This window comes from Zalophus californianus, chromosome 11 (assembly GCF_009762305.2).
Source record: "Zalophus californianus isolate mZalCal1 chromosome 11, mZalCal1.pri.v2, whole genome shotgun sequence".
NCBI classification, from domain to species: domain Eukaryota; kingdom Metazoa; phylum Chordata; class Mammalia; order Carnivora; family Otariidae; genus Zalophus; species Zalophus californianus.
This window is the reverse complement of record NC_045605.1, coordinates 17525250-17539528: the sequence shown is the minus strand read 5'-3', so window position 1 is coordinate 17539528 and position 14279 is coordinate 17525250. Positions and strand designations below refer to the sequence as shown.

The following is a 14279-nucleotide window of genomic DNA, read 5'->3' as shown; positions in this document are numbered from 1 at the left end:
AATTGTCAGTTTGTTATTCAGGTTTATATGTGTCCCTTTGACCTCATTGCCAGGTGACACGATGCTATAAAAGCAAGTCTCAGATCAGGCTCTGTCACATGCACACACGTTTCTTAGCAAACACACACAGAGGCGGTCAGGACAGGCCCTGCTCTCGAAGCCTCTCTCTCACACCCAGGGCCCTTGCAGGAACACCAGGACCCCGGGAAAATGCAGCAAGGTTCTGAGGCCGGTTGAGTCTACCAAACTCTTGGGCACATCAGGCAACAGAGTTTCCCGTTCGGGAGAGGGACAGAAGACCAGATGAACACCACCCTTGAGCACAACTCTGGGTTGGAGTTAGCATGCCATTTATATGCTGGATTCTTCTTATAGCTTGTCCATGCAAGCCCATTCCAGCCAACCACCTTTCCAAAACAGCACTGATTTCACCGGTGGAAAACTATTTCTAATATCCCTATGCTAATTCATGCATCATCGGATTTGGATTTAAATAAAGATGTTGCAGGTTCACGGGGGAGGGAGCCACCTCTGCGGCCAGCCATGGATTCGTGACCAGGGTGCTTCAAATGGCTGATTACCCGTAGAGCATGGATTCCTGATTGGGACCCTTCAAATGTAAACTATATGCCCCCACCGTAGATTGAAGTTAATTTACACACATGTACATGACACTGTTTATATGAAAGTCTCTAAAAGTCAGTTAGGACAGTATAGCAACTATGAATAAGGAAAAGCTTCCAGTATTAATGGAACAGGAGAGGAATGTAAACAATTGTGATTTTATAATAAGAAATGCATATTCGGTCTTTGTCCCATTTCTGGCACAGAGTTCCTATACCTTTGGAATTTCCTAAGTGATAGGAGTCATAAAGGTGTCCTTTATTATTCATAATAAACCCTGTTCAAACACCTCAGAGTGTATGTTAATGAGACGACTTTTGGAAAGCCCCTAGGTCACCTAAGGACAGGGCTGGTTGCCAGGGGAACCAACCAAAGTCGGAGAATTGGAACTTTCAGTCCCACCCATTGTGAGGCTGGAGGTTAAATCATCGCCAATGGCTAATGATGTCATCAATCGTGCCTATGGATGAAGCCTCCATAAAAACCCAAAAGGTTGGGGTTCGGGCACCTTCTCGGCTGGTGAACATGTGAAGATGTGGAAACCCCAGGAGAAAATAGGGAAGCTCCACCACCCCCATACTTGACCCTATGCTTTCTCTTCCATCTGGCTGTTCCTGAATTATATCCTTTTATAATAAACCAGTAACCTAGCAAGTAAAATGTTTCTGTGAATGCCGCGAGCCAATTAGTCAATGGGATTAATTTGTGCAGCCAATTAATCAGACCTGAGGAGGGGGCCGTAGGAACCTCCAACATACAGCCAGTTGGTCAGACTCACGGGTGACAAACTAGACTTGCAGTTTGCATCTGAAGTTGGGGGTTGAGGCCATCTGAACCCTTCACCTGGGGGATCTGATGCTATCTCTCGATAGATAGTGTCAGAACTGAATAAACTATTTAACCAGCTGACATTACAGAATTGCTCCACGCGTGGAAACCCCACATATCTGGTGTCAGAAGTAATGGAGGGTATAGCGTGAACAAAACACCTCAAGAGTGTGTTTCTCCTTTAGAACTCTAGATCTTTCTTCGGTGGGTTTGTTCATGCCCGTCATTTATTAAAGATACTTCAGCCTAGACAGTGAAATACTACCTATTAGTTTGGGCAGCACCCGAGGGCAGTCATTTGCCCTAATCAGGAATTCATGCCTAAGGGGGGGTCAGCTAGCATGCTAATCAGCCCCCACCAGGAGGTGGCCATTACAAGTGTTTGGGTTATTCTATCTCAATCAATACCAGCAATTTTTTTTTTTTTTACTAATTTAGCATAACAAATGTTAAAAATGGATTTTCATTAGTGGCCTATTAATTAGCTTAATGAATATCAAAAATAGGCTCTCGGTAGTGAATTCAGAAGTATTCAAGACATAGGGCTTGTCACAAATATTTTATAGACACACCTGTCCACTGCAGGAACAGGTAAACAGGTGCAGGGATGTACCAAGTCCTTTAGCCGCAGAGACGGCAACAGACTCTTGTTCTCTACATCTTTGTGTGCACTTGGGTCTGAGGATTCTGGTTGCCTCTTAGCAACCATAAGTTTAACTTAATGTTGCCTCTGGGATGTTGTATCTGCACTTAGTAAAGCACATTTGAGTCAAGTTTGATAAGATGACCTAAAAAAGAGGTGAGACTTAACCTGCCCTGTTTCTAATAAATGACTAATGAATGTCTGCACGTGTGGCAGAATCTGCCATATGATTTGCTGTCATTAAAATCTGGCAAAGGAGGTTACTGGCAGTGTTTTAGTTTGCCCAGGGCTGCCTTGACAAAATGCCACGGGGAGGGGGGGAGGGGGGCGGGGCGGGGCGCTGAAACAACAGAAATGTATTTTCTCACAGATCTGGAGACCAGAAGTCCAAGATCAAGGTGTCAGCAGGGTTGGTTTCTTCTGAGGCCTCTCTCCTTGGCTTGCAGATGACTGCCTTCTCCCTGCATCCTCACATGGTCATCCTTCTGTGTGTGCCTACCCCTGGGGTTTCTTCCTCTTCTTACAAGGACACCAGTCATAATGGATTAGGGCTCACCCTAAAGGCCTCATTTTAATTTAATTATCTCTTTAAAGACCTTATATCCAAATATGGTTACATTCCCAAGGAACCAGGGGCAGGGACTTTTAACATATAAATTTGCCAGTGGTCCCAGTCCAGCCCATAAGTGAACAACTAACCTGTGTACCTGCTCTAACTTGGCAGCCACCCTTATCTATTAAAAGAAACTGATGATGAGGCATAACCAAATTGAGGTCAATTTTGACACGTGGTTATAGAGTGGTCAGAAAACTAAGGTGAGGTTAGGAGCAGTGAGTCACACAAGGTTCTTAGGATCAGTGCATGAGTCATGAAAAAATTTCAGCTGCAGGCCACAGGGACCCAGAATGATGGCCTTAGACAGACAGTTGATTTCTCACATTAGATGGTGTGTCAGCCTTGCTCTGCAAAGCTGTCAGGAGTTCAGGCTCCTTCTCTCTGGTTGCTCTGCCATCCTCGGGTGCCTCCTTTGCGTGGTTTACGATGGCTTACAGGCCCATGCTCGTTCCAGACCGTGGGAAGGAGAAAGGGCACAAAGCCAAAATGCACACATCAGTTCTGCTCACATCCCCATGGCCAGAACTTCGTCAGATAGCCACACCCACCTGCAAGGGGTGCCAGGACGTAGAGGCACTGTTCTGAGCATCTGTATGCCCACCTACAAATCGGAGGTTCTCTTCTCCTCGGGAAAACCATACTGGGAAATAACCAAGAATCCTCTCCAAAATTAGAGAGAGTAGTACTGGAGAGAACAGGGCTGAGAATCCACAGCTAGTCTTCAGTACCGGTGCTCTGGTTCTAAAAACGTTGAAATACTTGCATATCCACTGGTAAAGAGTCACTACTCTAGGTCCTGAGGACCACCCCCAACCTTCACTGTCCCAGTCACCCTGTCTCTCCCCTAGGACACCATGGATTTCCTCTAGGATCCAGTAAATAAATGATTAATTAATGTCTGGTCCACCAGGGGCCCTCCAGACCCTGATCCTGTCCAATGAGGCCAATGTCCCTTCTGATAAGTCACTGCCCTGTTTTATTGATTTTGAAGTATTTCCAATATAACCGGTGGGAGCAATGTCTAGAAATAATATTTTATGAAAAAGTTAAAGAACTAGGGGTATTTAACCTGAAATGGAGATTTGGCAGGGGGAACAGCTCAACCATCATCTTTAAACATTTATAATAGGACACCTGGGTGGCTCAGTTGGTTAAGCAACTGCCTTCGGCTCGGGTCATGATCTTGGGGTCCTGGGATTGAGCCCCGCATCGGGCTCCTTGCCAGCAGGGAGCCTCCTTCTCCCTCTGCCTCTGCCTGCTTGTGCTCTCTGTCAAAAAAAAAAAAAAAATCTTTACAAAAAAAATAAAAATAAACATTTATAATAATAATAATAATCACTACCTTTAAATTTTCTTTAAAGTGTCAATTAGGAGCCAAGACCTGAATTTGACTCAGTGCTTTATACATACTCTCTCAGATTCTCAAAGCAATCCTGTACAGTGGAAATTATTTTCCCTTCACTGATAAAGGCACTGAAGATCAGAGACATAGAGTTACTTGTAGAAGACATAAAACCAGAGTCAAGGGGCACCTGGGTGGCTCAGTCAATTAAGCATCTGTCTTTGGTCCAGGTCATGATCTCAGGGTCCTGGGATGGAGTCCCACGTCGGGCCCCTTGCTCAGCAGGGAGTCTCCTTCTCCCTCTGCCTCTCCCCCTGCTGGTGCTCCTTCTCTCTCTCTCTCATGCTCTCTTTCTCAAATAAATAAACAAAAATCCTAAAAAAAAAAAACAAACCAGAGTCAACATTCAAACTCCTGGATGTCTGGTTCCAAAGTGGGAACTTTCTCTCCAGTGCCATGCTGCCTACTCTGTGGAACAGGAAGCAGACATATTCACATGCCTTTATAGAGCAAGACTAAGACATTACAGGAGAGCCAAGAAAGTTAAGTTCAAATTTAAGAAGAACTTCTAACCATCGAGCTATTCAAAAATGAAATGTATTGATGAGCTGATAGTAAATTTTATGAAGAAACATAAAGGACCTAGAATAGCCAAAGCAATCTTGAAAAAGAACAAATTTGAAGGACTTATACCACATGATTTCAAGACTTACTGTACAGCTCTGGTAATTAAGACAGTGTGGTATTGGCATAAACAGATTGGAAAAAACAGAGAATCGAGAAATAGGATCACACATACAAAGTCAAATGCCTTTTGACAAAGGCACCAGTGAAATTCAGTGGAGAAAAGGAAGTCATCTTCTAAGTGTACTTGTAATTGATATTTATATGGAATCAATGAACCTCAGCCCCCACTTCACATCATATACAAAGATTAATTTGAGATGGATCATAAACCTAAATGTAAAGGCCAAACCATAAACTTTCTAGAAGGAAACACAGGAGAGCATATTTGCAAAATTGGCATGGACAAAGATTTCTTTGGATACAAAAAAATACGTAACAATAAAAGAAAAAATGATTTAATGTATTTTATTAAAATTAAACTTTCTGATTATCAAAATACATTGTTAGTAGAAATGAATAGGGAAGCCACAGACTGGGAGAAATATACATCTCTGACACAGGACTCAAAAGCAGAATAAAGAACTCCTACAAATCTATACTAAAAAGATGAACAGTGTTTTTATTTATTTTTATTTTTTACAAACAATATATATTTTTATTTAAATTCAATTAATTAACATATAGTGTATTATTGGTTTCAGAGATAGAGTTCGGTGATTCATCAGTCTTATATAACATCCAGTGCTCATTACATCCCCTGCCCTCCTTCATGCCCATCACCCAGATATCCCATCCCCCCACCCCTCTCCCCTCCAGCAATCCTCAGTTTGTTTCCTAAGATTAAGAGTCTCTTATGATTTGTCTCCCTCTCTGATTTCGTCTTGTACAAACAATATTTTTAAACGGGCAAAGGACTTGGAGAAACACTTCATAAAAGAGAATGCATGGCCAATAAGCACATAAAAAAAGTGCTCAGCCTTGTTGGTCAACAGGGAAGTGCAAATTAAAACCACAATGGGATAGCACCACACACCCATTAGTAAGGTTAAAATTTTTCAGTTCTAACAACACCAAATGTTGGAGAGACTATAGAGCAACTGGATTTCTTCTACATTGCTAGTAAAGGTATAAAATGGCACAGGTAATTTGGAAAACTGGCATTTTCTTATAAAGAGTCACCTATTTTCTGACCCAGGAATTCCAAAACAAATGAAATCTTATGTCTACAAAAATAATAGAGGAATGTTTATTGTGACTTTCTTTCTAATAGCCAGAATTTGGAAACGATGCCAGTGTTCATCCATAGGAGAATGAATACATAAATGGAGGTAAATCCATACAGTGGGATATTGCCCAGCAACAAAAAGGAACAGACTATTAATACATACAGCAACATAGATGAATCTCAAAAATATTATGTTATGTGAAAAAAGCCACCAGAGTACACCCACTGAATAATTCCATTTACGTGAAGTCCAGGAATAGGCAAAATGAATCTGTGGAAATAGAAATCAGAATTGTGTCTTCCTGTGGGAGGAGGGAGGCAGGATGATTAAGTGGAAAGGATCCTGGGGAAATTTTCTGTGTGATGGCAATTTTCTGCAGTTTGATTAGGCCATCGGATACACGAGGTATATTTGTCAAAAAGCATCAAACTGTACAATAAGGTCTGTGCATTTTACTGTGTGTAATTATACTTCAATTAAAAAATAAATTTAAATAAATAAAAGGATCAAATTAGTTGCCTCTCCCAATATTGTGCTCCTTGGCATTGGAAGTATCCAAGCTACATTAAATGCTTGTCAGAAATATTGTGAACGGTTCAGATTTGAGAGTTCAGATTAAGTCATTAACAAAACATAAAAGATTTGAAGACCCTGATGTACATGATATTGAATTAATCGGATATTTCAGAAAAAAACGGTATCTGTCTCCATCTTCCACTTTTAGGGCACTCAACAAGAGTCAGGAAATTTATGTTACTAAACACTTGAAAACATCTTTAAATGTTTGTGTGACGTGTTCTTTTCTGAAATTCTTCCCATATCTGGCCATATCTCTACTTCCCTCCTGACACCCAAGCCTTTAGCCATTCTATGTTCCTGTATCTTAGAACATGCAGCGTTTGCACATTTCCTTTGTTAAACAATCTCCCCTCCTCCACTTCTCATCAACTTCTGCCCGGTCTCTGAAGATTCTTCACAGGAGTCAATGCACCAGTAAAACTTCACCCAAATGCTATTCCCTGCCCTTTGAATTCTGTGCGTGTTTTAAGGCTTGCCTGCAGCATAGCATTCACCCTAGGCTAGAGGTTGCCAAGGTTCCTTCCAGCTCAAAGATTCTAGCTCTTTGAACATGTTGTTCCAGACTTGAAGAGTGAAAAGAAACAGTAGCCATCAGCAATAACATCTTCATCAGGCTCTACAGGAGGGTGACTGAATGAAAGAATGGGACCTGGGGGGATCTGCAGTTGATCCTTGAACAACACGGGGTTTCGGGGCGCCGATACCCGGTGCAGCCAAAAATCAACGTATTACTTTCGCCTCCCCCAAAACTTAACTACTAATAGCCTACTGTTGACTGATAATAACGACAGTCGATTAGCACATACTTTGTATATGTATTCAGTACTGTGTTCTCACAGTAAAGCAAGCTAGAGAAAAGAAAATGTTAAGACAGTCATAAGGAAAATACATGTACAGCACTGTATGGTATTAAAAAAAAAACCCACGCGTAAAAGGACGTGTGCTATTCAAACCCATGTTCAAGAGACAACTGTATGTTGCTTCAAATTAGGTCAGAAGCTACAATGTCAGCTAATTAGTAAAAGACAGCTGAGACTGTGGGACTTGATTGGAGCTGGAGACTTGCAGCTTTGGGGCTGGGTAGGAAGGGACTAAGCTCTGCGGCTGCCTGAGAACAGATCTGTGTGTGTGCACTGGCCATGGGGGTTTGGAAGGAAAGGATTAAAAAAAAAAAAAAAAAAACTCTAGGCTAAATACAGAAACTAATATTTATGGAGTACTTTCTCTGGTGCCAGAGACTCTATACTAAACACCATGTATCCATTAATCTTATTTAATCCTCATTTTAACTCTCTGCAGAGAGATTAAGTGGTGTGCCCAAGATTTTACCACTAGTAAGTGATAGAACAGGGTCTCATTTCCGGTTCCGTTTGACTCCAAACTCCTGAACCAGGCCAACATGTTGACACTTTGTCTCACCTGACAGCTTTTACTGTGCCCCGTAAAAGAATTGCCCATATCATTTTATGCTGTCTCTTGGTTCCAAGAACCTCAACCAGCCCAAACTGACAGCTTCCTTTCCCATGATTTTTTAGGTTATCTGAGAAGAAGCATCAACAGCGTTCCCCAGTAACCTGGTCCAGGGTCTCTAATGTCTTTAGCCAGGGTACTCTTCTCTGTATTTAATCTGAGACCTCCCTTCTCTTGTTTTATCACTAGTAGATGAGCTTAGGGCTCCATTTATACTTATAATTTCAGTGGAAGGAGGAAGATGCAGAAACTACTGCAGTCTAAATATTCTGGGACATCTAGGGGCGCCTGGGTGGCTCACTCTGTTAAGTGACGGACTCTCAGTTTCAGCTCAGGTCATGATCTCAGGGTCCTGGGATGGAGGCCCCCTTCTCCCCTGTGCTCCATGCTCTTGCAGAGTCTGCTTGAGATTCTTCCCCCCTCCCTCTTCCTTCCCCCCTGCCCCTCCTCCCACTCGTGTGCTCACGCATGCGCGTTTTCTCTCTCTCTAATAAATAAATAAAATCTTTAAATATTCTGGGGCATCCGAATCTTGTCAAGTTTCCATCACAGTGTGGTCTAGAACCATATAAAGGAGGCTGATGAAAGGACACAATGAGTCAAAAAGAAAATGTGCATTAAGGAGATTGGGAATTGGGTTCATTCTCATTAAGGTATAAGTGTAGTAGACCACAGGGTGTATTGTTACATGAAGCTATAGTCTTGCCAAGGAAAATGGAAGGAACTAAGCTACGGGACATGGGAATCATAGCAATGTTATGGTGAAGTTTTGCAATAGTCTTCTTCCCTTGGTCACTTTGTCTAAATAAACTAAAACCATGCCAAATATATTCAGCACCTGCTGGGAACTCATTTCTTCATCTTCTCTTCTTCCTTCTCTGTAGTGCATGTCATTGTATTACGGGGAAATCCTTGCTTTCAAAAACAGTGCTGTGAGAACCCAGAATACAGGTCCTCCTTGCTCAAGAGCTTGACCTCAGTCCTCAGAGTTGCCACCCAAAATGACTCAGACCAGTGAGTGGGTGAGTGGGAGGTTTTAAAGCTGCACTCCAAGAGCTAGTACCAGGGGGAGCACACAATGAGACTACATCACTAACTTAGCAACAGTTTGTCAGTTCTTTCTTTTAATCTCCCCAATTTCTTCAACCAGATGTAAGAAATGAGACTCAGAACAAGTACATTTTTATAGAGACAAGAGCAGAGGGAAACAACCAACGCATAGAGTGTTAACCAAGACAAGGCTGAGGAAAACATAGGGGTACCTCCGGCGGTCAAGGTGAGCTGGATCAGAACACCTAAGCGAACGAGAAAAGGATCGGCCATTTGTGTGCAACACCCGCCCCAAACGATTTTTTTTTAATTTTTTTAAAATTTTATTTTATTATGTTATGTTAATCACCATACACTACATCATTAGTTTTTGATGTAGTGTTCCATGGTTCATTATTTGCATGTAACGCCCAGTGCTCCATTCAGTACATGCCCTCGTTAATACCCATCACCAGAGTAACCCATCCCCCCACACCCCTCCCTTCTAGAACCCTCAGTTTGTTTCTCAGAGTCCATCATCTCTCATGGATCAACTCCCCCTCTGATATCCCCCCCTTCATTTTTCCCTTCCTGCTATCTTCTTTTTTTTTTAACATATACATTAACATTATTTGTTTCAGAGGTACAGATCTGTGATTCAACAGTCTTACACAATTCACAGCGCTCACCATAGCACATACCCTCCCCAATTCTATCACCCAGCCACCCCATCCCTCCCACCCCCCACCACTCCAGCAACCCTCAGTTTGTTTCCTGAGGTTAAGAATTCCTCATATCGGGGCACCTGGGTGGCTCAGTCGGTTAAGTGTCTGCCTTCGGCTCAGGTCATGATCCCAGGGTCCTGGGATCAAGCCCCGCATCAGGCTCCCTGCTCGGCAGGAAGCTGCTTCTCCCTCTCCCACTCCCCCTGCTTGTGCTACCTCTCTCGCTGTGTCTCTCTCTGTTAAAAAAAAAAAAAAGAATTCTTCATATCAGTGAGGTCATATGATACATGTCTTTCTCTGATTGACTTATTTCACTTAGCATAATACCTTCTAGTTCCATCCACATCATTGCAAATGGCAAGATTTTGGGGTTTTTTGATGGCTGCATAATAATCCATTGTATATATATACCACATCTTCTTTATCCATTCATCTTTTTATGGACATCTTGGCTCTTTCCACAGTTTGGCTATTGTGGACATTGCTGCTATAAACATTGGGGTGCACATACCCCTTCAGATCACTACATTTGTATCATTGGGGTAGTGCAATTGCTGGGTCATAGGGTAGCTCTATTTTCAACTTTTTGAGGAACCTCCGTACTGTTTTCCAGAGTGGTTGCACGAGCTTGCATTCTCACCAACAGTGTAGGAGGGTTCCCCTTTCTCTGCATCCCCGCCAACATCTGTCATTTCCTGACTTGTTAATTTTAGCCATTCTGACTGGTGTGAGGTGATATCTCACTGAGGTTTCGATTTGGATTTCCCTGATGCCGAGCGATGTTGAGCAACTTTTCATGTGTCTGTTGGCTGTTTGGAGGTCTTCTTTGGAAAAATGTCTGTTCATGTCTTTTGCCCATTTCTTGATTGGATTATTTGTTCTTTGGGTGTTGAGTTTGATAAGTTCTTTATAGATTTTGGATACTAGCCCTTTCTAAGGAAGGAGAAAGAAAGGAAACTGAACCAGGCCAACATGTTGACACTTTGTCTCACCTGACAGCTTAAATAAATATGCCAGTTCTAGCCTCTCCTTTTGTTGCCAATGCAACAACCACATGCACTTTGCACAAGTCTAGAAACAGAAGCCAGAGTTTCTGGCCATTGCTTAAACTTGTAACCTTTCCAAGCTTGCCCCAGGGCAGATATCTATTGAGCAGACAGGATGGTGAAATTTCCCAAGGAAGCCTTTGGCTAGAACAACAAACAGGGCCACCCGAGAAGTTGGTTCCAGGTATAAATGCCCTGCTAGCATTGAGCTGCGGGTGGGGAGGGGGGAGCCCCAGCACTCCGCACTGCTCTGGGAAGGCTGGATAAGGAAGAGCACAAAGGGGACCAAAGCTGTAGGCAGGTCCAACTTGGGCCAGAGGCCTTTTTGGATTTAAAGGACTGGAAGAGGGATAGAAAGGATTATAATAGTGAGACCACCCGATTACTTAGACTGGTTCAGGGATCTACACTTGGGCAGGCTTGGAAATTCGGTTTTATCAAAGAACATGCACTGATTTGGGCCATTATCAATCTTCTGGGTGTTGTCCATTTGCCTTTCAGTCTCCACCCCTTCTTACCCTGTTCTGCGTTCTCGCAGGCTGGCAGCGTGAACCAATTCCACAGAATCCTCGATCCTCTGGCTTTGGTTCGACTTTGACCAATTGGAGGTCCTGGCAGGAGATCACTGTGTAGCAAAGGAAGGCAGATAACCTCCCTAGGTTATTTCTCCAGTGTTCCACCTTCAGGGTGGCTGTGGGTTAGCCATGTTGCTCTGTTGAAGGCCCAGCTTGTCTGGGCCACCCTCCTCCCTACAGGGCCCCTCCCTGGGTTCCAGAAACTGTTTTTTCTTGTCCCTTCAAGAGGACAAGAGGAGGCCTAAGAGTTTCCCCCTATTATTAATGCAGAACACTGCCCTCCCTATTCCTTGCAGATTTTCCACACCTTGTAAATCGCCACATATCAAACTCTCCTTAAAATATCTCATCTCATGTGCGACTCAGAATGCTTGTGAGATTCACTCAACCTGACATTCAATCAACATCCGTCAACTGACAGCATGGAAATTAAGATGAGAATAACTGTCCCTGAGGTAAGTTTATATGCTCCCTATGATTTATCCTCTAACTTTATTAGTTTGGATGGTTGCAAAGACAACTTTCAAAAGCTCTTAATTTTATCCTGTGTGTGATGCCTCAAATTTGAATAAGCTGCCTTCAGATGGATGGTTGTACTGGGTAATAATCTTGTTAAGCATGCGCTTGCTTTTTTTTAACTCAATTGTGTGAGAATGTAAAACTAAACTGTATTAGAACAGTAAGATATTGGGGCACCACCTGGGTGGCTCAGTTGTTAGGCGTTTGCCGTCGGCTTGCGTCATGATCCTGGGGTCCTGGGATCGAGCCCCACATCGGGGCTCCCTGCTCAGCGGGAAGCCTGCTTCTCCCTCTGCCTCTTCTCCCTCTTCTCAGTGTTCTGCCCCTCCCACACTTGTGTGCACACGTCTCTTTCTCTCTCTCTCTCAAATTAAGTAAAATCTTAAAAAGAAAGGTATTAAGAATGACTAAATATTAATAGGCTCTAGTGCAGTGATTCAGAGAACAGATTTTTTTTTTTGTAAAGATTTTTTATTTATTTATTAGCGATCGAGTGAGGGAGAAACAGCATGAGAGGGGAGAGAGTCAGAGGGAGAAGCAGGCTCCCCACTGAGCTGGGAGCCCGATGTGGGACTCGATCCCAGGACTCCGGGATCATGACCTGAGCCGAAGGCAGTCACTCAACCACCTGAGCCACCCAGGCGCCCAGAGAACAGATTTTAAAGGCAGGCATCTAGGGATTTGAATCTACCACCTATTGGCTGTGTGTCCTTTGGAAAGCTACTTAATTTCTCTTAGTCTTGTTTTCATTCATTAAATAGTCAAAATAACTGTACCTACTCCTTATGGTTGTTGTGAAGGGTAAATGAAATAATATACATAAAATATGGGCGCAGGGAGCACTTAAAAATGGCAGATATTATTACCATTATTAAAATGTTAAAATAATGATGTACTTGAAAGTAAGTTATCTCATCAGGTTTTTATGAAGGTTAAGTGAGCAAATATCTTTAACGTGCTTAGAACAGTTCCTGGCACATATCTAAAAGCTATATGAGTGTTAATTAATACTTAAATAATATTTAAGTGTAAACACCTAGGTATAATTTGATTCCTTTCTTTCTGCCTTTTAATTATTCTGTCTCCTCTCAAACTACTTTTGGATTTCTCTCCAGGCTTAAATAGAAAAGAACCTTCTAACTTTATCCTTAAGTTTCTCTTGGAGTCAGAAACCTTCCCGAGCACATGCATACTTGTTTCAAGTTCTGATTTTTAAGCCTCGGGTCAGTTTAGGGTCAAAAGTGATTTCAAGCAAGCTTTTTTGAATATTTAATTCCTCACACTCCTGAATGAGATTTTAGCTCTTTTCAACAGGGAAGGGGAAAGGGGGCGGGTTTGTTTCCTATGACTCCCTCCGGGGGTTTAATCTGCTGGTGCACCTAACAGAACTCAGAAAAACAATTTACTTGTAGATTTCTTACACAGGCTATTAAAGGATACAAATGAAGGGCCAGATGAAGAGATACATAGGCTAAGGTCTGGAAGCGTTCTGAGCACAGGAGTTTCTGTCTGGGCGGAGTATGGGATGTACATCCAGAACATTGATGAGTTCTTGTGCATCAACCCAGAAGCCCTCCAAACCCCATCCTTTTGGGTGTTTATGGAGGCTTCCTTACACAGGCAAGATTGATTAAATCATTAGCCATTGGTGATTCAACCTCCCACCCTTCTCCCCTCCCCCGGAGGTCAGGGGGTTGAGGCTGAAAGTTCCAAGCCTCTAATCACTATGGTTCCTTCTCCTGGCAACCAGCTCAAATCCTTAGAGGGTTTCCCAGCTCACCTCATTAACATAAACTCAGGTATGGTTTAAAGCTTGTTAGGAAGAAAAAAATACACCTTTGCCTCTCTTATGACTTACGAAATTCCAAGGGTATTAGGAGCTCTATATGCCAGAAATGAGGACGAAGACCAAATATATGTTTTTTGTTCTAAAGCACAATATTACATTTCTATAACCAAGAAGGCCAAGAGGTGACCTGAGTTCAAACCCAGCTGGATCCAGTAGGTTCAAATGACAACATAAGGACTGTGGTTTTCACCACCTCTTAGTTCTACAGGCAGCGAGTTCTGTTGGCTCCAGACAGATTTTCTCCAGGTGACAGCGAAGATGATCACTAGTTATTCCTGGTGTATATCATCCTTAGAGGTAAAGAGAAAAGAGAGAACCTTCTCTCCCTAGCATATCATTCAGTCCGTATCAATTCCTGAAGAGGACCCTGGTGAGATCACATTTCCATCTGTCTGCATCCAGGACAGTGAGCATTCTGATGGTTCAGCTGGAGGCAGGGGTCCCGAATAGTCACATGGTATGGGGAAAGGGCCTTTCTCAGAAGGAAGGCTTGGTGAGCAGCATAGCCCCTGACTCCATTTGGCTGGAATGTTCTTCTAAACTCTCCAATGCAAAGCTGTTTGAACACCCATAGTTAGACG

The 14279-nt window shown here is 42.8% G+C and overlaps 1 long non-coding RNA gene across 1 annotated transcript in view; it reads left to right on the top strand.

Annotated features, from left to right (window-relative positions):
• The window catches only part of LOC113914992, a 43356-nt gene that overhangs the window by 7802 nt on the left and 21275 nt on the right, over nucleotides 1-14279 (top strand). The window contains exon 2 of the long non-coding RNA XR_003517567.2: nucleotides 11627-11785. This is a non-coding gene — a long non-coding RNA (uncharacterized LOC113914992). The remainder of the gene's footprint in view (nucleotides 1-11626; nucleotides 11786-14279) is intronic.